This window comes from Alligator mississippiensis, chromosome 11 (assembly GCF_030867095.1).
Source record: "Alligator mississippiensis isolate rAllMis1 chromosome 11, rAllMis1, whole genome shotgun sequence".
Classification (NCBI taxonomy): domain Eukaryota; kingdom Metazoa; phylum Chordata; order Crocodylia; family Alligatoridae; genus Alligator; species Alligator mississippiensis.
The window spans coordinates 10,651,376-10,673,867 of NC_081834.1; the positions used below are offsets into that span (position 1 = coordinate 10,651,376).

General features: G+C 42.6%; 1 long non-coding RNA gene across 2 annotated transcripts in view; it reads right to left on the reverse strand.

Annotated features, from left to right (window-relative positions):
• Positions 1 to 22,492, reverse strand: part of LOC109280707 (uncharacterized) — a 102,110-nt gene that overhangs the window by 68,527 nt on the left and 11,091 nt on the right. For both annotated transcript variants that reach the window (XR_009455551.1, XR_009455552.1), the window contains exon 2: positions 17,010 to 17,172. This is a non-coding gene — a long non-coding RNA (uncharacterized LOC109280707). The remainder of the gene's footprint in view (positions 1 to 17,009; positions 17,173 to 22,492) is intronic.

The following is a 22,492-nucleotide window of genomic DNA, read 5'->3' on the forward strand; positions in this document are numbered from 1 at the left end:
GTAATGTTATGTCATCATTTTTTGTGGATTATGAGAGAGCACAGTAGAAACCAAAGATGTCAAGATCCCTGGCACAAAGTGGTAGGGACCTTGGGATGTGGTCGGAGCATTTCCAAACCCTAGCATTGGCAAGAAACTAAGGACAATCATGGAAATGAACCTCCTCTCTTTCTCTGGCCATTGGAGGCTTTACACCCAACTTTGAGCTTCCCAATAGCAGCGGTAAAGCAGTATGGGAGCAAACAGCATGGACAAAAACCATTTGCTATAAGAAAATGAATCTTTAAATTGATTCCACAGGAGATTTGAAAGCACTAAGGAAAATCCTGGGAGAAATCCTGATCATGCAGTAGTTTAACTCAACTGCAGAACTGCTGTGTAAGGGAACTGAGGATGTTTGGACAGTGCAAACAAAGATTTCGGTATGTAAATGGAAGACAGCTCCCATTCTTCTGTAAGCTGTAAGTAGCACTGGGATGGATGCAGCTGCTGATTTTCCTTTCCCTTTTGCCTCTTGGACTGAGCAAAGATTTGGTTTGCTGAAGCACTTACCAACGGGAATATAAAATTTGTATTCAAGTGTTGTGACTTAAACCCGTCTATGTTATATTTCGACTCCTTGATCGCTGGCTAGGTTCTTCAATTCTCTAATTCGAATAGAAAAATATTTTTTTCTCCCTGGCTGCTCAGTTTGCTATTTACACTGATCCCCCACTCAGCCCTTCTGCTCCAACCATTTCTCCTTTGATTTTTCCCTTTTGTCTTTCTTCTGGGTGATTGCCTACACCACTTCTCCTGCTCCTGACTGTCACCAGGACATTGCAGAATGCTCTTCTGTTTTCTCTGTTGTTATATTCACTGTCTTTTCCCCCCTCTTTTAATCTGAGCCCAAGGTGAGATGGACTGAGCGATGATGATGAAGCTTTCAGGATGTTAGAAAGTAAACTGCTGGAAGAGGTCAGCCGGAGCAGAAACCAATAAAGCACAAGAAGGAACTTGGATACGTATGGACAAAGCAATTGGTAAAGATGTGAAATAGTCAGGTCAACCCAGGGCTGTGCACAAATGAAAAGATTCACCTCCAAACACCTGGGAAGTTTACCTGACCTGCTTTTCTTCGGTAGGAGCATGTCTCTTGCCATGAACTGCTGCTAACAGCTTTACAAGGTGCTTTCATTTTCACATTCCCTGCTTCATATGCACATCTGGCCAGCAGAACTGGGTGGAATTTTATTTCTCAAATGAAACCAAAATTGAATAATTCCTTCCCTGTCTCATCCACTCCTAATATAAGGTCAGCTTCTAGTAACCTTCTTTACATTAGGTAGCAAACTATGAACCACTAAATAGTGAATGGGACTGCCTTTGGTGTGTGAATTTATGCAACTTTACGTGTATCCCATATCTGTTCAGAGCTCATTTGTACTATGCAGCTTATGGTTTCAAGGGAAGATGTTTTTTCAAAAATGCTTCTCTTTCTGGACCTGATTCCTGGCTTGAAACAGAGGATTAGAGACAAGTAACAATTGGGATAATGCCCATTTCCAGGATCAGTCAGGACCATTTAGGCTTGGGTTGAAATATGCATTGTACATAGATGAATGATCATAACCTCCCCTAGATATACAAAGCGCGCCCTATTGGCTCTCCACTGTGTGCATGTGTACACATTCATGAATGTGTTTTTGCTACTGCACATTAAATTTAGTACCTCTAATGTGAGGTTAAAAATGCGCATTAGGCTGCCCCAATGCGCAGGAGTGAAAGTGCATGCTTTTTTGGTGACACTGAATGTTCAGTAGCCTATTTTTACTGCACATTCTCATATTAACACATTTTTTTGATGTGACGCTCTAATGCTCAGTAAAATAGGCTATTGCACATTAAAGCACATGTGTGAACGCACCCTGTATTGGCTCCTGTTTCTGGCTGCATTTCTCTAGGTGCTATGACACTTCAGGGAAAGGCACAGGGTAAGAACATGAACACAAGCAAATCTCCATGTATTTGCTCAGCCTTTCAATCCAGCATGCCTTTCTCCTTCTCTGGGAAGGCAGCCAGCCTGGCAGCTGCAGCCTGTGCCACCCCTTGGCAGACCTGCAGGGCACTTTTCTAGGCCTCTGCTAGGGCAGCCTTTATTAAAAAGAAAATTACAATATTAATAGGAAAATGATTTTTTGCTAATGACAAAGGACTCCATCCCTTCAGACTTGGAAGTAGTTATGTATCCAGCCATGCCACTCTCAATATTATCTCAGATGGGTACGTGTTCCCTGGAGGCACATAGGGGATGACCTTCTGTCCTATCTACCTTTGATAGGGTACTGCATGCATGCATATAAATCAATTAACACCTTCAGTTTATGCAAATTTTGTATTTAGATGGCCTGTGGAAATAAATGGAGGTGTTTATGCCTGTCTGGAACAGAAAACACAACAACAAGCTGCCCCCACTCCCATGTTGGGAGCAAAGAGTCCAGTTGCCAGAGAGAAAGCTGGCTTCATTTATCTACTTAGGCTTTCACTATTTTCTATAGGGATGTAGCAGACAGGCAGTGCAGATGAACTAACTCAGTGCAACACACAAAATTCCTTGCGAGACACTGGTTCTTAGGTTTCGCTGATGTATTACAGCAACTTATTTCTTCTTTTTTTTTTTTTTTGTTTTGCTAAGGATAAGATGATGGGGATGGACAGCCTTATCCATCTGGGGTGGAAGCCTTAGCCTGCTTTCACATACCCCTGTCCAGTAATTAAAGGGTGAATTTCCACATGTCAGCTGAAGGCACACAATTTGCTGGAGATGTACCAAGGCCTTAGGTTTAGGTACCTGTGGGTAAGGGTAGGTACAGGTAAACTTTGTGCATATTCCTCTAGAGGCAGACATGATACATTTTAAAGCACTCATGCACTTTTACTTGAAGAAGCATGGGCAAAAATAAGAACTGAGGCTTTTCAAGACCCATGATCCTTTGCATACTAATGAAGTGCTTGAATACACACTTCTTACTGGAGACCACCCAACTGTAGCTTTGTAAATGCAAAGACAGCATTTCCAATGGATGGGATGCTGGGCTTGAAGCCACAAGGCCTGGATCTAACCTAGCTCTGCCGCTGACCTGCTATGTGCCCTTAGGCATGGCGCTTTGCCTCTTGGGCCATGCACACACAAGTGTGGACATTTGGTTCCCCAGGGAAATATAGCAGTGAGACACCTTGTGCCACTGCTAGTTGTCTTTGGGGAACACCTGTGCCCCACACCCGTTGGCATGCAGCAAGTTACCCAAGATGGGGTAGGGGAGGCTAGGGCCAGCACTGCTGTACCTGTCCTCAAGAAGCACACCCCACCAACTCACTCCCACTCAGTGTGCATCACACTGAGAAATGAGACAGCGTAGCTGCATTAGAGAGCCCCTGAGCATTCACCAAGGAACATGCTCGAGATAGGTGACCTCTAAGCAGGCACTGGGACACGCACTGAAAGCCATGCTAAGTGAACTACACTGCTTCAGCTCCAGGATTTGGTGCATGCTAAGTATGTGGGGCTTGTTTCTTGGTAGCAGTCCCAAGCATAGCATAGAGACTATTACATCCACATGTATATTGGGAAATAGAGCATAAGTAGACCATTTCTGCATTTCAATGCATAATAGAGAGGTTGCAAAACAATGGGAACATTGCCTTAGTGTAAGGCCTGCAGGATCATGCACTCAGAATACATTATAGGCCTTTGAGCTCACGTCATAATAAACATATTCAAAGAATTCCTTTTCTATATAACAAAAATGATGAGTAGGCAAGTCTATTTCCCTACTAACAGAATAGATATGGCTGTATTGTCTAAAGGACAAGCCTGGTTAACTTCCTACAACAGTCATCAACACGGGCATTTTTACAATCATCTGATTTAGTTACCAGCCATGCCCAACATCCCATGCCAACATGAAGGAATAGCAGAGTACATTTGTTGAACTTATAATGTGGCCCCATAAACAAGTGCTGGCTCCTTCCTGTATCCTGTTATAAATTTCAATCCACATTGTGTTGACTGCACATGCCATTATTCTTTCCTCTAATATCTCAGACAGCTTGACTTCATTGAACTTAAATACTTTATTTAAATGTTGTTGGACCTCACTTATGTTTGCACATGGATTCAGTGATTACACTAGTCATTACTTCAGGGACCTTTTTAGGTTGAGATTAATTTAGTTCCTCATGTCGTAGCATCCAGTTGTCTTCCACTTCCCCCAATATGTGGGCACTGCTAGGAGCACAGGTTGGGAGACGAGCCTGAGGCTTCGGTCAGCACTGTTCCATGGTCAACATAGTCAAAAGACGCATTTAGCTTAGGCACACATTGATTTGGTGTCAACGGTATAATACATTTCATGGTTATATTTCTAATTCACCAACCATCATAGCACCTAATCATCATAGTGACCTAATTGACAGACCACAGGCTAGGCAGGCCTGAGAGCATTTTGTGGTTGAGACTAGGCCAATGGACAGCCAGAAGGGAAAGCTGCCTGTTGACAGATATATAATAAGCAGGAACCAGCCTGGCTCTGTGGCTGAGGGACATGAAAGCTGTCCTGAGGGAGCATAAGCCCTTTCCTTGCTTCCATACTCTTGGTGTATTCTGCATTACAGATTCTTTAGAAAAACCTCATATATAGATTTGGGGGAAGACCACAGGCTTCCTCTCATGGAGCTCCAACAGCTCGAAACTCCCTTCCCATGTAGCTGGAATAAATGCCCACACTGCACTCTTTATAAAGTTTTTGAGTCTTTTTAGAATGCTTCCTCATTTAGGAGAGGCCTCTTGGAAGACATGAACCCCCTATAAGAGGGAATGTGTGACTGGCAGTGGCAAAACTCAAGGTCTGCTGTATCCATGTAGATGTTTCTCTGCTCAAATCCAAAGGTCTGCTGAGCTGCTTATAGATTATGTGGCCAGGGGAAGAAGCGTTCCAAGCATCTGGAGGCTTTTTAACAGAGGTTAAAATGAACACAGAGCTACATGCCTCTGCGTGACCAAGGATCTGCTGCTCACTGAAATGAAAGGGAGAGCTGTAGGGTTCTGCAAAATGATGCAGAATTTGCCTCCAGGTATAACCAGGCTGTGTGGCACCTTCGCTGTGGTTCTGCAGAACTATTCATCTCCACAGGTAAAGCAGAACATGTCCGTGCCTGACCATATATGTCACCAGGATCTCACACGCTAAGTACAGACAGTCAAAAAGGCTGAGGCTGAAATGATTTATTTACAGGTTAGTCTAAGCTGTGTAGATGGACTCAATAAGCAAGTGAACAGACATTCACTTTTGATTCCCAAAATGCAGCCTCATGCCTGCAGTGGCCCAGGCTAGAGGCCAGGGGGCACTAGATAACACTTGCCTGTTTGGCCAGAGCAGACAGCTTGGACCAATGCTAGCCCGCCCAACCTGCAAGGAGGAGTTTGTGGGGAGGTGCAAAGCATCCTGGGGTGCTGGAGGACTGTGAGTTAACTTGAATCTGGAGGGGATCTGGGACACAAGTTCAATAAACCAATTCAACCTATATCAATTAAGTCTGATACTACATTTATCCAAGTATATCTTAAACCTGTTTTGGCCATTTTGAAAGTGGTTTATTTGCACTGAATGTTTGTTGTGTTACAGATTTGAACTGGTTTCTGATCACTTATACTGGTTTATGTGTAATTTCTGTCCCCACCCACATGTTTCCAAATGGTACCACTTGCTTTATCATCATATATCTCATTTCCATATGGGCACATCACAGGGGCCCCCTCCTGCAGGTTTCACTCATTTTGTGCTCAGAGTGAAGACTTACTACAATTAATAAGCCAGAGAATGTAGAAGAGGGTGCATGGTAACAACGCTCGCAGATACTACAGTAGCAACGCAAGCAAGCAAATTCAAGGACAGTTTTGATTTGCCAACACCTCAGCGTTCAGGTTCAGCAATGGGAAATATTATATTTGGGGCAGCAAATTTTCTAAGTCACCTTCCTATGATAAAAATTGGGGGTAGTAGGATTTTGAAGTCCATTTTATATGAACCTTTCTGATTTAAAAAAAAAGAGGTCACAAAACCCCCTCTCTCAGTGGCACTCTCCATTTCTCCTTCAATAGATAAGTAACTTTACAGTGGGACATCTGTATCATATTAAACATTAAGAGACCTATATGGCAATATTAGGGACATCTGACATCCCATCCAATGCAAATGCTAACAGGGAATGGACCTGGTGGTGACCGCTTTGGGTTTTTTTTCTGTTGTGAGAAGACTTTAGCCCTCGAAAAAGGGGACAAGGCAGCTTTAATAATAAAAAAGAAAGAAAGAAAGAAAGGTGCCTCAGTTGTCTCGGCAGCTGATCAACAAAGGAGCAGTCGTGAGCTGTAACCTCTTGGAGCTGCAGTCTGGAACATGACACATGTCAGGCTATGATAAATGGTGCGGAGTGTGTGCAATTTCAAGCGCAATGCCCTTGAGATGCGCAGGACCCCGATCGCAAATGTTATTGTTAAATTAAACCTTAAAGGAAGGATTGGAAAGGGGAGGGGTGTGTGTGTGTGCATGTGTGAGTGTGTGTGTGTGTGTGTGTGTGTGTGTGTGTAGATATATAAAATAAGAAATGCACAGAAGAGAGAGAGAGAGAAAAAAAGGCAAGGTGAAGAGGAAAAAAAAAAACTTTCTGTTTTCCCTTTAATTGAATTGAGAATCTCCAAAGTCTGTCTGAAATATAGGGCAACTCAGAGCAGGATTCCCTCTCCCTTACAGTATTTTTGTTGCTTGTGATCAATAACAATTTGATCATTAGAGATCAGCCGATGCAGATTGGCAAAACAGTCCTCTCGTCATTTTGTTTTCCTAATACTCAAAGTCCAGGGGCTTTTTTTTTTTAATCAACATCTCCAAAGTTTTAGAAATCTTTTCTTAACAGCTCTGGAATCAGTTCATTTCTGTTTTTTTGTTTGTTTGGGGAATTTTTTCGGGGTCGGGTGGGGGAGGGTTGGTTTTCTTGTTTGATCTTTCTCTCGGGGTCAAATTTTGATATTAAACCACTGGGCTGAGAAGGGGACTGTGCACAGCTACAATAGACCAGGATGAGCTCAGGGAGAAACAGAGCATTAGAAATCTGTTACCCTTCATGCAGAGTTATGCTAGGGGCATAAAAATAATCTAGCTGCGTGGGGCACCCTGCTCCTCTGATGCTGAAAACCCCTACATCTTTTGGATGCAAAGGGGCTGGGAGCAGTGGCAATAAAAGACTAAAGAGGAAATGGGTGACAATAGTAAGGGTGGTGGAATCTCAAGGTGGACGGGCATGGCATAAGCCCCCTATATGGGGAAGAAAGTAAAGACCCTTCTAGGCAGTTTTTGCACAAACTCCGACAATAGGAGCTGCTTGTCTGAGCAGCCTAGTACCAGAATGGGCTGCCCTGATGATTGTCACTTTGGATAGAGCCAGATACACCTGCCAGCAAAACCAATTCATGCTCAAGTGTGCAGGGGGCTACCACATACTTCCTGCTCGTGATCTGTTCTTTTTGAGGTCTTACATTATCTTCTCAGTGGCAACATTAGGGCTGTGCAAAATTTTGCCGGCTCTTTCGATTCAACACTGTTTTGACTCATTTTGAGCTCGAAACAGTGAAATCAAATAGAAACAAAGGGCTTTGAAACAACCTCGAAACAAAACAAGGCTAGTCAAAACATTTTGAAATGTTTTGAGTTTCAAAGCAGCCACCAGCAAGGTGGTGGGAGACAGGGGAGAACCAGGTCGCCTGGGGAAACAAAGTTTCCTTTCCCAAACTTTGTTTCCCCAGCCTGACCGTGGGGCTCAGGTTGGGAACTTAGCCCAGCTGGGCTGAGTTCCTTTCCCCAGCCTGATGGTCAGGTGAAACGTTGAAATAGCATCAAAACAGCCTCACTGTTTTGACGAAGCAAAACAGTGAAGCTGTTTCGACTCAAAATGAAATTCGAAACAAAACATTGTTCCATCCAAACCTTGAAACTGAAGTTGGAACGGAACAGTGCTGTTTTGCACAGCCCTAATATGCATCCTTGCATCCTTTGGAAGGCCGTGTGCCCCTGGTGGATCACTGTGGTACTGCAACAATATCATTCATATAAAATCTGCCATAATCTTCTCCCTGCTACCCTGCTCCACTCCTTCTCTGTCCTATTTATTGCCTAGCATTTTACTGCACCCTCAAAAAATTCAGTGTCTCTCAGCACAATTACAAACCCCCCCTTTTCCCCGCAAAACCACTAGTTGAGATTGCTCAAGATGCCTTCCTCACCCTTCCCCCTGCCCATACCCTATGTGCAATGGAATTAGTGCAGGAAACATTGGGTGGAATGGAATTATGCAAAGGAGGGGAAAGAACAGGGAAGAGGGAGAGGAGCCGGGACTGGAAAGTGTTCAAAGGGAAATGCTTGCCTGACCAGAGTAATTGCGGGGAAGAAAGAAGCAAATGAGCAACATAAAACCTCTGCCAGAGAAAGAAATGGGAAAAGACTTTAAACCATTAATCTAAAATAATCAAACAAACAGTAAAAGGTAACAAAGGATAACTTCACAAATGGTTCATTAAGATCAATGGACTGCTCTGAATGACACCAGCTTATGGGACCATGTTGCTGGCCAGGAATCAGCAGTGGTAGATTTCCCCTGATCTACCCAGACCATTTAGACGGCTGAGAAGGAAGTGGTGCAGAATTATCCATCTTGGCTTTGTTCCACCTGTGGATTCCTCTCTGTCCCCTTCACACTCCCCAAATGGCAGGACAGGGATGTAACCATGGATCAGGATCTGTCTCGGCCCACATGAGGAGCCCCAGATTCTGAAAGCACTGAGCACTATTATTTTTAGAAGATATTTAAACTACCATTGTACGGCTTGTTTTGTACTTTTTTACTACCGTTGCCTAGCGGCCAGGCAAAGTCGAGTCCTTTTTCAGTCCTTTGGAAAATTTCCCCCCCATGTTTCTTGTTATTAAAGAAAATAAACATTAGACAAAAGGAGACTTTATCGTAACTATAAATAATTCAATGCAGATGGATTTATGAAAAGCACAGATTTTCAGAGAGAGGGAGAGAGGAATGTTGTAAAGTTTAGACCAAGAGGAAAATAGAGCAGAAAGGGTGAGGAGGAAAGAATTTATGGGATATGCTGGAGAAAATCTATAGGCACAAGAAGGAACTGCAAAGAAAGTAAAGAGGGAAGGGAAAAATATAAGCAATGAAAATAGTAAAAGAAACCTGCCAGGGGTAAGCCCAAATCTTTGAGCAGCCCATGTGTTTGGCTTATAATACTTGGATGCTCTTTGGGGTTGAAAAAGAAAGAAATTTCCTATCACTTCTGCAAGCCTCCCAGAGGTTCCCAGCAGGCTTTCAGTAGTGCCCCATGTCTGAGATGCCATATTCCCTCCTAGTACAAATGGAACATCGTATTGGACCCCACCATCATATAGCTCCCCTAGTCCTCATTATATGCACGACAGAGGAGCTCCTTTCTTCTGTCCTACACATAGCATAGCTCCACAACACATAGGGTTGGGCAAAAAAAAAAGTCAAAGGGCTGGCTGGTTGGTGTAATTAAGGCATATTATTTTCTACCACCAATGACAGACAAGAGAGTGATGTGTTTGGCATCACAACCAGCTGCATTTCATTCCCCAGATTGAACTACCAAGTTTCCATTTCCTCGTGGACTTCAGAACAAGACCAAAGCAGGACCATTAACTACTCTGCTACCATGCCCCAACATAGGAAAGGGTGATTTTCCTAATCACTACACATTCCCCACCAAAATTGCATCAGCTCCTTGGTGGTAAGGACTTGCATTAAGCCCTTTCATCTGACCAACCGAATTGTAAAGTCCCATTGCCTATACTTGAACCCAGAGGTAATGGTTAACCACAATTTACATATTGCCTTTTTATTCAGGATAAAACATGGTCTAATCCAGGTTTTTTTTCCCCACCTCACACTGTAAATCTGTGCTTTAGTTTCCACTCTCTAACTCACAGGGCTGTTATGAAACTGGATTCAGCAATGGTTTCCAATACTTTGAGAACTCCAGGTGGGATGTGCTGTAAAAAAATACAATGAATTTGGTCTTGGCTCATCATTCACATTTATTTAAACTGGAATAAGTCCATCAGCGTCAGTGGAAGGCCAGTGAGTAAGTCAGGAAAAGAAACAGAATATCTATCACTTTGCCACCTCTAGTAAGGAACGTTATCAGTTGCTTATTTTAGGGCAGTGAAATACTAAAGAACACTTTCCAAAGGCTAAAAGTCATGTATCCTGCTGCTAGAATTACAGTAGGACACCGAACAATCCTCTACTTGCTCAAAAATGTCAACAGAGTTGTTAATGTGTTCAACCCACAAGGCAAAGGCACTCCACCATAAACTCCACTCAAGGTGCAGTGCCACACATCTCAGCACTTGGACAAAGGTTCGGTGCTGTTCTATACAGAATAGATTTCCACACTGAACCACAGAAACTACTTATGAGATCCAACAAAATTCCCAAGCAGAAGCAATATGGCTTTGTTTTTCTATGGTGAGCCAGGAAGGGAGCTTTCCTCTAGCATCTACTTTCTATGTTTGCATAGCCCCCGATATAATCTGGACCCGATCCTGAATATTTATATTGTTACAGGAGTGCTCTAAGTCTGTATACAGACAAGTAGTTAATATATACAGCAGCAAGAAATGACACTCAAACGGATGTAGAATATTTCTTGGGGTTTCCAGGATCAGGAAAACATGTTTTGTACGTTGCAAAAGGCTCCTTTTGTACATACAGCTCTTTGCATCAGGTTCTTACAAATAGTACTTATCAAACCAAGAGGAAACATGCTCATTTGGAAGTGACTAAGCCAGCCAACATGTATAAAGCTCATTAGAGCCTAAACTTACCATGTAGTCATGGAGAAAAAGTTTCTTTTTTTGGCTAAAATGTTCTTTTGGAAATGTCGCCTTAGTGTCACCATGGGAGCTGGGGTCTTTTAGAAATTTGGCCTCTGTGGTACAAGTTCTGTGACAAGATGCAATAGCTTGTACCAGAGCAAATTCTGCAGTTGATTTGGTATTAGAAAAAAAGAAGCTCACTGTCTAACACAATGCTGTACATCATAATACAATATTGTGCATCAGCTGGTAGGGTGACAAATGATCTGAAAAAATTGATGGCCACTCCCCATTTACAGTCAGTAAATTTCCCTAATCTCTTACCTCCCATTTTCCTTAAATTATTATTTTTTTTATTTCCAAAAGGGCAATCTCTCTCTCTCTGTGCCTGTCTCTCTTTTTCTCTTTCTTTCTCTCTCTCTTATTCTCATTTTCTTTCCTTTTTTTTTTTGGAGTTTGCAACTGAGCTGAGATCCACAACACAGCACCTGCAGCCCTTGGAAGAAGAAGCCTTTTCATCATTTAAATGGCAGCTTGGGGGACCCATTTTATTTCTTATAACTTTAAAGCCCTAGGCTTTCTGTGCAGCAGTGGTGCCAGTATAAATGCTGCTGGCCCTGAATTGCACATTTGTAATCAGAAGACACTTTAAGACTACCCCAAAGACCCTCAAGAATCTGGAGCTAAACCTGACACAGAGAACTGGGACCCTGGGCATTCAGAGAGGACTAAGGGAGGTTCTCCAGGAGCACGATTTCACTAGGATGGGAGTGGGGAACAAAGCTTAAAGGACCAAAAATGAAATACCCATATTTCTAATTTCCAGATGTACATCTTGTCCATTGCTGGCCTCTGTGCTTAGAGTACCCCTATTGTCCCCAGGGCTTCTGAATCCATTTATTTTCCATCTACGGCTTACCCACCTGAAGCAGCATTAATACAGGGTCATTTCAGCAAGCAGGGAACATAAACGTGCTCCGCAGCTTTGGGGGCACAGATAGGAAAATTAGTCTCAGAGGAAACCAAAGATGGAAGAAAAGTCTGTTCTAAAGTGGGCAGTGAGAGAAGAAGTGATGTCTGGGAAGCAAAGCATCATGCCTGTATTTAGATGAGGAGCAGGGTCTGGTTATTTCCATGCATTGGTATACTTTCCATGTATTTAGTTTTGTTATGAGAAATTTGGTGAGTTATTGCATGGTTCCACGTGTTGCTGGCAGTTCCCAGGCATGGTGATTATCCCCTCTATAACAGCTGTATAACCTCAATTTTTTCCAATCAAGCCCACATAAAGCCTCTGCAAATCAATTGCCTTTAAATAACTTCACTAGATTCCAGGCAATTACACCTGTACAAACAATTTTGTTGATGATGTGCAAGAAAGGATAAGCTCTCCTTTTACTCTGCACTGGTTCGACGGAGCTGAAAGAAGTAAAAAGCACTGAGAATTTATTTCTGTCGCTGAAGTCAGCAGACGGGGTTGAACATGTGCAGAATATCTGCTGAGGAAGGGCTAGAAGGAACCAGTTTCCACATAGGTACTAAAACATAAACCTTTTAAAGTACAATTATGCCCTGGCTACTGACTATGTTCATAGCATCTCAATGCACAGGACTGTACTGGATACTGAGAAGTTATCCAACAGAGGACAAGGCAGCTCTGGGAAGAAGACCTCATTTCATCTCTCATAACTAATCACAATATTTGGGGGGTGGATCTATAGAAGGACACATATATCTTATGTGCATAGGTGGGAGTTAGTGAGAGAGAGATAGAAAGCTCTCCAAGCCTTGAGGAAGGAGAACCACTCAGCTTGGGGTGGAGTAACACTTAATCGAGACCAGAAAACATTTGACAAACAAAAGCAGGAGCTTAGGGAGAAATCATCTTCCTGTCGTTCCCCTACTTTGCCATGCACTGCAGAAAGAAGAGAATTGTTCTCCTGTTAAACAATGCACAATGCAATTCCTACCGACTACACTCATCTCTGGATGGGAAAAGGATATAAACCCATCTGCCCAGTGCAGAGATAACTATGGAGGCTGGTCAATCCCTGAAAAGCAAGGATGACATTTGATCAAGAACTGGGTTACGGTGCATGCATTAGTACTGAGGAATGTCTCTGAAATTATTTCCCAATTGCTTGCCGTCCAAAAGCAAAATAAATAAATAAATAATCAGTGGAGAATTGAATAAAAAGATGTTGAAAAGAAAAAGAAAATGACCCCCACTCCAGAAAAATAATGAGAGAATGAAACAGCTCCATGTCAGATTAGCTTTGAATCTTCTCAAGAAGGATGGAGACTCTTGCAGCCAAAGGCTAGTTAGTTATTTCATGAGGCTGATGGGGTACATTTTCAATCTGCTGACTGGATTCACTAATTTTTGGTTATAAGGGGCATTTTTTACTTGATTTCAATTTAATTCCATTGCATTTGGTTTAGATTTAGAAGTGAACAATCAACAAAAGCACAGAATATTAAGTGTTCCTTCAAGACCTATTCAAACCATAGTTAAATAAGCTAAAGGGAAGCTTGTCAGGATTTCCAGGCCCAGACTACAGCTGGAAAAAAAAGCACTATTAATTTTAACAAACTTTGGGAAGGAAAGCATTTTTCATCCAAAACAACATCGGCCTTTCATCTAGGTGAACTACTCGGTGCAAGTGCCTTGTCACACTGGACACTTAGCACGTGTTTCTTCTGACATCACAGTGAGCATTACTGCGCCATACTAAGAACATGTTCTGAGCAGTCACACGGTAATGCTTACTATGATCTCAACCTGCTCTGGACAGGACTGGACCCACGTCCAGCAAAGACACAAGCACTGGGTTCTGCAGCTCACATATCCACCAGTGAGGACTTGCAACCCCCAGGTCTGGAGTCTGTGCCCTCCCCGCTGCATGCTCAGCCATGCCCAGCCAAGGTGCTTCTGCCCTGGGCATGCCAGGCTAAGCCAGGACACTGCTGCTGGTGTCAGGTGGAGGGAGGCACGGGGAACTAAGCCTGGGAGAGGATGCCGCTTGATTTGCGGGATCTCTGCCCTCAGCAGTTTTGAACCAGTTCTGATGTATGGCTGGGGCTGGGACCGAGACTAATAATCAGCTGATTTTTGGTCTCAGCCCCAAAACTGTACCAGGGCAGGCCTGGTTCAAGAGTCCCAAGCGGTGCTAGGACTGGACCACTCCCAGCCCCTGCACTGTCCGGAGATAGACGCTATTGAGTTGAGAGCGACAATAGCCAAACATGTCTTACTTCATACAATCTGGAGATACTCCTCCTGCAGGAAGTCTTAACTTTGGTACAATAGGATCACACTTAGCAGATGTTTTACTACTTGAACACATGGGCACTCATCTTTTAAGTGCAGTTGCCATGTCCTAAGTGTAACGTGTGACATGGCCCTAACAGCGCCCACGTACAGCCTTGGAGATTTATGACTTCACACATCTTTAACACATACTTTCAAAAGAGGAGTTGTTCCTTTCATGGTTTGCCCTACATTTTAAACAATCTGTAACTGATTGGTCACATAGGCTACAGTTAACCATTTTCTGATTAATGCATTTTGCACTGCAATTTCATCACAAATCAGATAATGCTTGCCCATTTTGCAGCCAGATTCTGATACATTCCCTTAATTCAGTGGTTCCTAACCTTTTTTTTTTACCATGGCCCAGCGGGAGTGGGGCAGGGTGTGCAGAGCTGGCTGCCTCCCCCCTAGGGCTACCCCACTGCCCTGCTTTCACCCTGGAAGCTCAGCTGTGACCCCAGAAGCTGCTCACCTGGGTGGACAGACAGGGCTCCAAGCAGTGGGCTCAGGCCACAACCCCACAACCAACTCACCATGGCCCAGTATTGGGCCTCGGCCTGGTGGTTGGGAACCTCTGCCTTAATTTATCCCCTGCATAGTCCTATTGAATTTAACTGGGATCAAAAAAGGGCCTGTAACTTGCACTTGCAAACTGTGGGTCAGATCATGGTACCATTACACATGTTTAATATGACCTTATAGCCTAAGTGGCCCACTGACATCAGTGGGACCACACACAGAGGATATAGCATAGCAGGTTCTGGTCCCTAACTGGAGGATAGTGTTTTTTTTCCAACCTGAAGTGTATACCCTAAGATATTTCTTAAACCAAGGAAAATAACCAATAGATGCCAAACACAACAGAATTCTTGTATCTTAAATTCATATGATGCTGATTCAGTCTGAGCAAACAGGGATCTTTCAGGACGCTGTGCTAGCCTAAAGGCAGACCAGTTAAGTCTTCTGTTGGCGAAGACTTATTGCCAATCATGGCCAAGGCTGCTGACTACCTTATGCACTTATAGAAGTAACAGATTACTTTAATCTCTGTACCACTTCAGCTAAGCTGGCCTGTGCACTGATAGTATAGAGTCAAGGATATGGCCATTTCCCAGTACTACATTGAAGAAGGAGAGTAAGGGAGTTTCTCATGCTCATTTCCCTGGATGGGCATTCAAGGCAAAGGGTATTCTTGCTTCTAATCATGATGAAAATATTTTATCACCTGTGAGACTTTCCATTCAAAGTGTATGGGGAGTGGCTGGAAAAGTATCTACTATAGCTCACGGTATTTTTTTTTTTTCTTTTGCTTGCCTCCACCCCTTAAAAAGAAAACTTTTTTTCCTGGTGCATCGGTGCTTTGGGGAAAAAAAGTATCCCCTTCTGCCGACATTCCCTTTCGAGTCTAGGAACCTCTATTGTCTTTTCTCCGGTAATAAATGATAATAATTAAAGGCAAATACACAATAATTAGTCACACTAGGTTTATCCATCTGGCATACCTGTATCACATCACTGTGTCTTTGAAACAGATGACAAGCACCATATTGCACAACATCCTGCTAATGGGTCTGAGCAGGGAATGAAAAGGTAAGGGGTTATCAAAAAAAAAAAAGAAAAGAAAAGGTCAGCAAGGGGGAATGAGAACATTTTATGTATTAAAAAGGAGTGGGAACTGACCACCGAGTTATACATCCCTTGCAAACAGCTGTGCTTTCAATCAGGAGTTATAAAAGTATGGAAATTTGTGGTATCCAGTTTAGACTGATGTATGTGTCTGTGAATTGATGGTCATTCCCTGGAATATTTTATCCTAAATGCAGCAGTATGTAGACATTCAGCTTAAGATGGTTTAATGAGTTCATATTGCATCTTACCCTGGCTGTTTACATGATTTTAGTAAGGTCACAGTGTGTTTCGGACTGAATAACCGTCTTCTGTTTCTTTCTTATAGCTCACATAAATCAGACCTGCCCCCTCTATCCTGAATTACTAGCATTTAGGTGTGCAACTCATGCTCTTTAGATTAGTATGATGTGGGCAGAGTACCTGGTATAAGGTATTTGTAGCAGTCTTTTCTATATGTGCCAGGGACTTGTAGACGTAAGACAAAGATTAGCAAAGAGTTTTCAAAAAGTATTCCTTTTTGCCCTCTACTCCTGATCGTGTACCATTGCCATTTCCATTCTTTGAAAGATGGCGTTTTACTTTCATAAATAATCACAGCGAGACAGTTTCAAAGTCACAAGTACTCTGATTTTTTACTTTAGTCCTCTAGAAGTACTTGTATAGTTACTGAAACAGGGGACAGAAATCAGTAACTACTGATATGGGTCATCATCATTTGTATTGCAGTGCCAAAAAGCTCATTTTGGATCAACATCTCTCTCTAGTAGGTGAAGCAGAAACACAAAGCAAAAAGCCAGCTCCTGGCCCCATGAGTTCACAATCTAAGGCAAGAAACAACAGGTGGATTTCTATCTACTTCCAACTAACCTATATGCTATATGCCTTCAATACTGCATTGCTGAAAACTGTTCCTGATTAGACTGTGGCGTTAGAAAGACTGCAAAAATGAATCAACTATTTAAGTACACTAGAAGCTAAAAATCAGAATGATTGCAAATGACACCCACTCTCCACTCATTTCACACTGCTATAGGCGATGATGTAACATGCACGGCAAAGAATCAGGCTCTATAAAAGCAAAGTCGATGAACAGATTGTCACATTATTTCCATTTTTACAAGCATTCTTACCTGATCTGTTTCCCGGGAACTTTATTTCATTTTTTTTTTTTTTTGTTCTCCACAGTAAAAGTACCAATGCTTCAGGAGTTGTGAAGTAGTTCTGTAGCCACAAATTGCAATGTGTTTGATGTGAGGGTTGGCAGATGGTACCTCCTTTGTTGGACAGCCAGACCTTGGGAGAAAAAAAAAAATACTGCAAGCATTAGTAAGCTTCCCCACTCTAGTGCACAATGTCATCTGATTTTCTCCAGTGACATCCAGGTTTTCATGGAAGTATTAATCACTAAAATCATTGCTTGTTTGCTTTCTTAAGGTGCCTGCCTAGGAAGACAGTAATATAATCAAATATGAATTCTGCATTGTCCAGAATAGCTCCACAGGTGCTTGAAAAAGACAACATTTTACTTTCTATAGCACTTACTGGACTCTACATTTGGATTATTTTGACATATATATCACAGGCTTCCAATAATATATATATCTCACAGGCTTTACTGGAAGCATAATACCTCTCTGTTCCTCCAAGAAAAAACCCCAGGTAATGTTTATGTTGCAGAGTAGGTGCTGTGCTCTATCCAAGAAGCAGATGCATTTCAGTGACAGCTGAGTAATCCCCGTGGCATACATTGCACACAAAATAGTGCCCAGTCCTGCTCTCATTGACATCCTTGTGTGTTTTGATATCAAATTAAGTAGTACCAGTCCAAATTGGTAAAGAAATTGAGGGTCCATCGGAAGGGTGAATGTTAGCTAAGCCTAAGATAGGGACTCTGTGCAGAAGACAGTAGAAGATGTAAGTTGGTTATTAATTCTTCCTATGTAAATTAACTGGGAGCAGCTTTTTAAAACACTTCCTGTAACATGTTTTCCACACAAAGAGCCTTTCTCTTGTTTGCTTCTTTCTTCCTGTGGACAGTCCCCAATGATGACTTTCACAGCTCTTTTGGAAGCTGCTCATTGTTCTGTGGAGACATAATTAAAGTTCACGTCCATGCAAAATTAATGTATTGTATGTTTTTCATTTTTATGGTAATTGCAAGGGTTGTGACTGTCTACATCCTACTCCACACACCCTAATTCCTGGCTACTCCACCCCCCGGCCCCCTCCTCCCTGTCACCACTCCCTAAAGGAAACAGCTACTCATTCTGCCCTGGATCAACTTGCAATCTACTCAAGTGATGCATTTACCCTTTGACCTGTGGACAGTAATATTAGTTTGTCATGCAAGCATCTTTCATGGGGAGAAAGGTATAAAGGGAAGCCCAGGAAAGAAAGAAATGCATCATGTCATCCATGCATTGTCATCCATCCCCAAACTATACAGTGTTATAATGATTGTCCAGGCCAATCCCTGGGCCTAATACGCAGCTTATACCACTCCTCAGGGCTTTTCTAGCTTGATTTCATCTCATCAGAAAGTTTTAAGTCCTGTTGGAGTCCCTGCCTGAATAATAACATAAGCATCTCTACAGACTTTACCTGAAATGCTAACCATAAAAGTCAACTAAAAACAGAACAGCAATGTTTCGTCTCTCCATTTCTTTATGGCTTCATAGGTCCTAGAAAGTACTCTAAAGAGTTTTGCTGATTTATATTTTTTCCGCCACAGAATGCAATTCAGCTTCACCCAGCTAGCCCTACTGATTATATTTTCACAACTACTATTAGCAAATTAAAGACAACATGGGTTCCCACAGGAAAGTGCCAAGTTTAGTTGACTTGGATCTGCCTGGAATATTGTTGTCAGAGTTTAAGTCACTGATAAATTAATAGAAGGAATTAAGCAAATATAATTACATCATTACAAAGGACCGTGTTTTATGATTTAGTTCAGAGAGAGGAGCCACAGAGTGGACGTGGCTCTACGCTAGAGCGCAGGACATGAACTCTACTCTACTCCGTACACTTCACATCTGGCTCCTAACCTCACCAGAACAAAACTACCACAGATTTGGAGCGGACACGACGTCTCTGGCCCATTGTTAGTACAGAGTCAAACTGATTCTGATCTGAATAAAATATACAGTTTAGATCTAGCATCCTGTTTAAATTAGTGTTGCTGCAATCTCTCTGTGTAGAGGGACATAACAGTCAACCCAATTTTTCATACTCGTTGATTAAAGCCCCATTTATTGGGTCTGCAGCACAGATTATAATCCACAGTGCTTCCAGAAATGATTTGACCCATCTTTTGCCAAGTCTATATTTTATGTAATTGAGAACTGAAGTGTTGCCCTTGCATTTTATTTTACTGAGTTCTCCTATAGGGTCCCACAGGGCTGTTTCCTGGCCCTCAAGCTTGAATTGGCTTCTTTTGCATGAACCAGCATGAGGAATGAATTATCATTGCAACACTACACCAGTATCTCTGAGCTTTGCTTGGATTTATCAAGAGAGTGATCCCCATGGCCCAGGACTGTACTCTTGTCCAGTAGATGTGCAGATGTAGCTATTATCACACAGGTGGTATTGATAGAAGTACTGTTGCTTCCTATCTTTAAAAACTAAAAGGATTGCCATTCTGGGTCAGATCTACGCTCCATCTATGTCAGGGTCTAACACAGGTCAGCATCAGAGCTTTCAGAAGATGATGCAAGAAATCCCTTCTTTGGGGCAATCTCCCACCCTCCCAGGACGATTTCATGTTAATCTCTTAGATTGAGTGACAAGTTTAAACCCCGAATCCTGAAATTTTATGGTCATTCAAAAATTTTCCTTTAGCCTTAAATCTGGCAATTCATGTTACCCATATAAATGTCCAGTCTCTCTATAAATCTCACAAAATTCTTGGCTTCATCAACATCCTGTGGCACAGATTTTCACAATGTTCAGCAACGTGCTCAAGAATTTCTTCACAGGCTGCAGGGGATAGACCGGATATGCTAAAAGGTTTCTTCCCAAACCGCACAGTGAAAATTTTCATTGGCAAACTGGTAAAGGTTTGGTTCATCTGAGTCCAAGGCACTTTATGTAGATGATGATCCCTCCTAATGAGACAGTGGGTGGATTAATTTAGATGTAGTTACACTTTTTAGCACTGCTCTGCATTTGTAATGATCTCAGCCTATTCCATCTCTAGGTTGTGAATGAGAGCGCATCAGAGCTAAAAGCACATCGCTCTGTCATCTGAAACAAGAAGTACATCTAGTAACCTGAACCAGCAGCAGGCTTTCATCCTCCCGTTGCTGGAGGGGGACACCACACTTGCCTATGATTATCAAATTATCCGTGCTATTTTCCCCCCTCATACACAGTAGACATCATCAGTAGAAAGTTAGAGATGGGTGAAGGGGCACTGTACACAACAGGAACTGACCTGAAAACAGTGGGAATTGACCTGAAATCTTGCCCACAAGTCAAAAGAAATATCGTTGACTTTCTAATGCAGTTCTAGTATCTCTTGCTCCACTGCACTTCTTGTTGCAACAGTGACTGTATTCAGTCCTGGTGTCCACACGTCAAGAAGTGCTTTGAAAAATTGGGGAGGATTCCAAAAAAAAATAAAAAAGAAACAGTAGAATAATAGTGAATTGGTATAATGTGACCTATAATGAGCAGGTCAAGAGTTTCAATCTATTTAGCTTACAAAAGAGAAGGCTGAGAAGTGAGGTACTCATTGCCTACAAAATAGCTACATGGGGAACCGTATGGACAACAGAAATCAATAATAAAGGTTTCTTTATCTAGTAAAGGCCTAATAAGACCCAATGGCTGGAAGCTGTAATTATAAAAAATTCAGACTACACATAAAGCATGGATTTTTTAACAGTGAAGATAATTAACCATTTGGCCATTTTACCAAAGGTTGTAGTGAATTCTCTACCGCCTGAAATTTTAAAGTTATGCTTGAATGCTTTGTTTTGTTTTCCCTTTTTGTTGAAAATGTGCTGTAGTACAATTTATGGTCTGTTCCACAGGAGGTCAGACTGGGTGATCACCATGGTCACTTTGGTGTTAAAATCTATTAATCCATATTTATGTTTAGGCCCAAAAATGCAAACACAGGGTGCTTGTACACGTGACGGGGGTTTACTCCTTAGGGTTTTATTCTATGCCCCTTAAATTGAAATGGTGAGTTTTTAATTGAAACCCACCATTTCCATTTTTCTATCTTGTTATGGTGAGGGGCCTGTCCCTTATATATATATATATATATATATATATATATGTGGGGTTTTGGGTTTGTTTTTTTTTTGGAGCCAGAACCTGCCCACAGTCAGAGGGTGACCTGCTGGTGAGCTAAGTGGCCCCTGATCTGCAGGGGCTCCCAGTATTTTCCTCCATAGCAGGGCCACCTGGGCAGGCCGCTAGTAGGCCAGGTGCTATCCTAGCTGAGAGGCAGCACCCGGCCCAATCCACCTGTGGGCTTGAGGAACAATTTGATAGGGCTGGGTGCTGCCTCCAAGCTAAAATCTAAAATCCCCCAAACTGGCCCATGGGTAATGTGTGATGCTATTAAGTCACACAAATAATATTTTCATCATGTGTACACTGTGATGACCATCACATGTACAAGTGCCCACACAAAGCAAAATAAAATGGACACAAATCACAAACAAGGAAGCATAATCTCAGCAAGCATAGTTTCATGGTTTCCAGCTTAGCTGCAAGATATTGAAATAAGCTCTAGAGAAGTCACTAAACTTAGAATCATAGTATCATAGAAATTTAAGGATAGCAGGGACCTCAGGAGGTCACATCTAGTCCACACCAGCCCCAACTAGATCATCCCAGCCAAAGCTTTGTCTAGCCTGGTCTTAAAAACCTCCAAGGATGGAGCTTCCACCACCTCTCTGGGTAACCTGTTCCAGCATTTTACTACCCTCCAGGAGAGAAAATTCTTCCTAATATCTAACCTAAACTTCCCTTCCTGCAACTTGAGACCATTGCTCCTCGTTCTGTCATCTGCCACCACTGAGAACAGTCCAGCTCCATCCTCTTTCAAACCCCACTTCAGGTAGCTGAAGGCTGCTATTAAGTTCCCTCCCAGTTTCCTCTTCTCTAGACAAAATAAGCCCAGTTCCCTCAGTCTTTCCTCATAACTCATGTCCCCCAGCCCCCTCACCATTTTTGTTCCCCTCCACTGGACTCTCTACATCCTTTCTGTAATGGGGGGTCCAAAACTCAGCACAGTACTCCAGATGTGGCCTCACCAGTGCAGAATAAATGGGATAATCACTTCCCTTTACCTGCTCACAACACACCTACCAATGCAGCCCAGTATGCCATTAGCCTTCTTTGCAACAAGGACACACTGCCAGCACATATTCAGCTTATTGTCCACTGTAACCTCAAGGTCCTTTTCAGCAGAGCTACTGCCCAGCCAGTCAGCCCCCAGCCTGTACTGGTGCATGGGATTGCTACATCCTTAGTGCAGGACTTTGCACTTGTCCTTGTTGAATGTCATGAGATTCCTTTTGGCCCGATCCTCCAATTTGTCTAGGTCTCTCTGAGTCCTAGGCCTACCATCCAGCATATCTACTACTCCCTC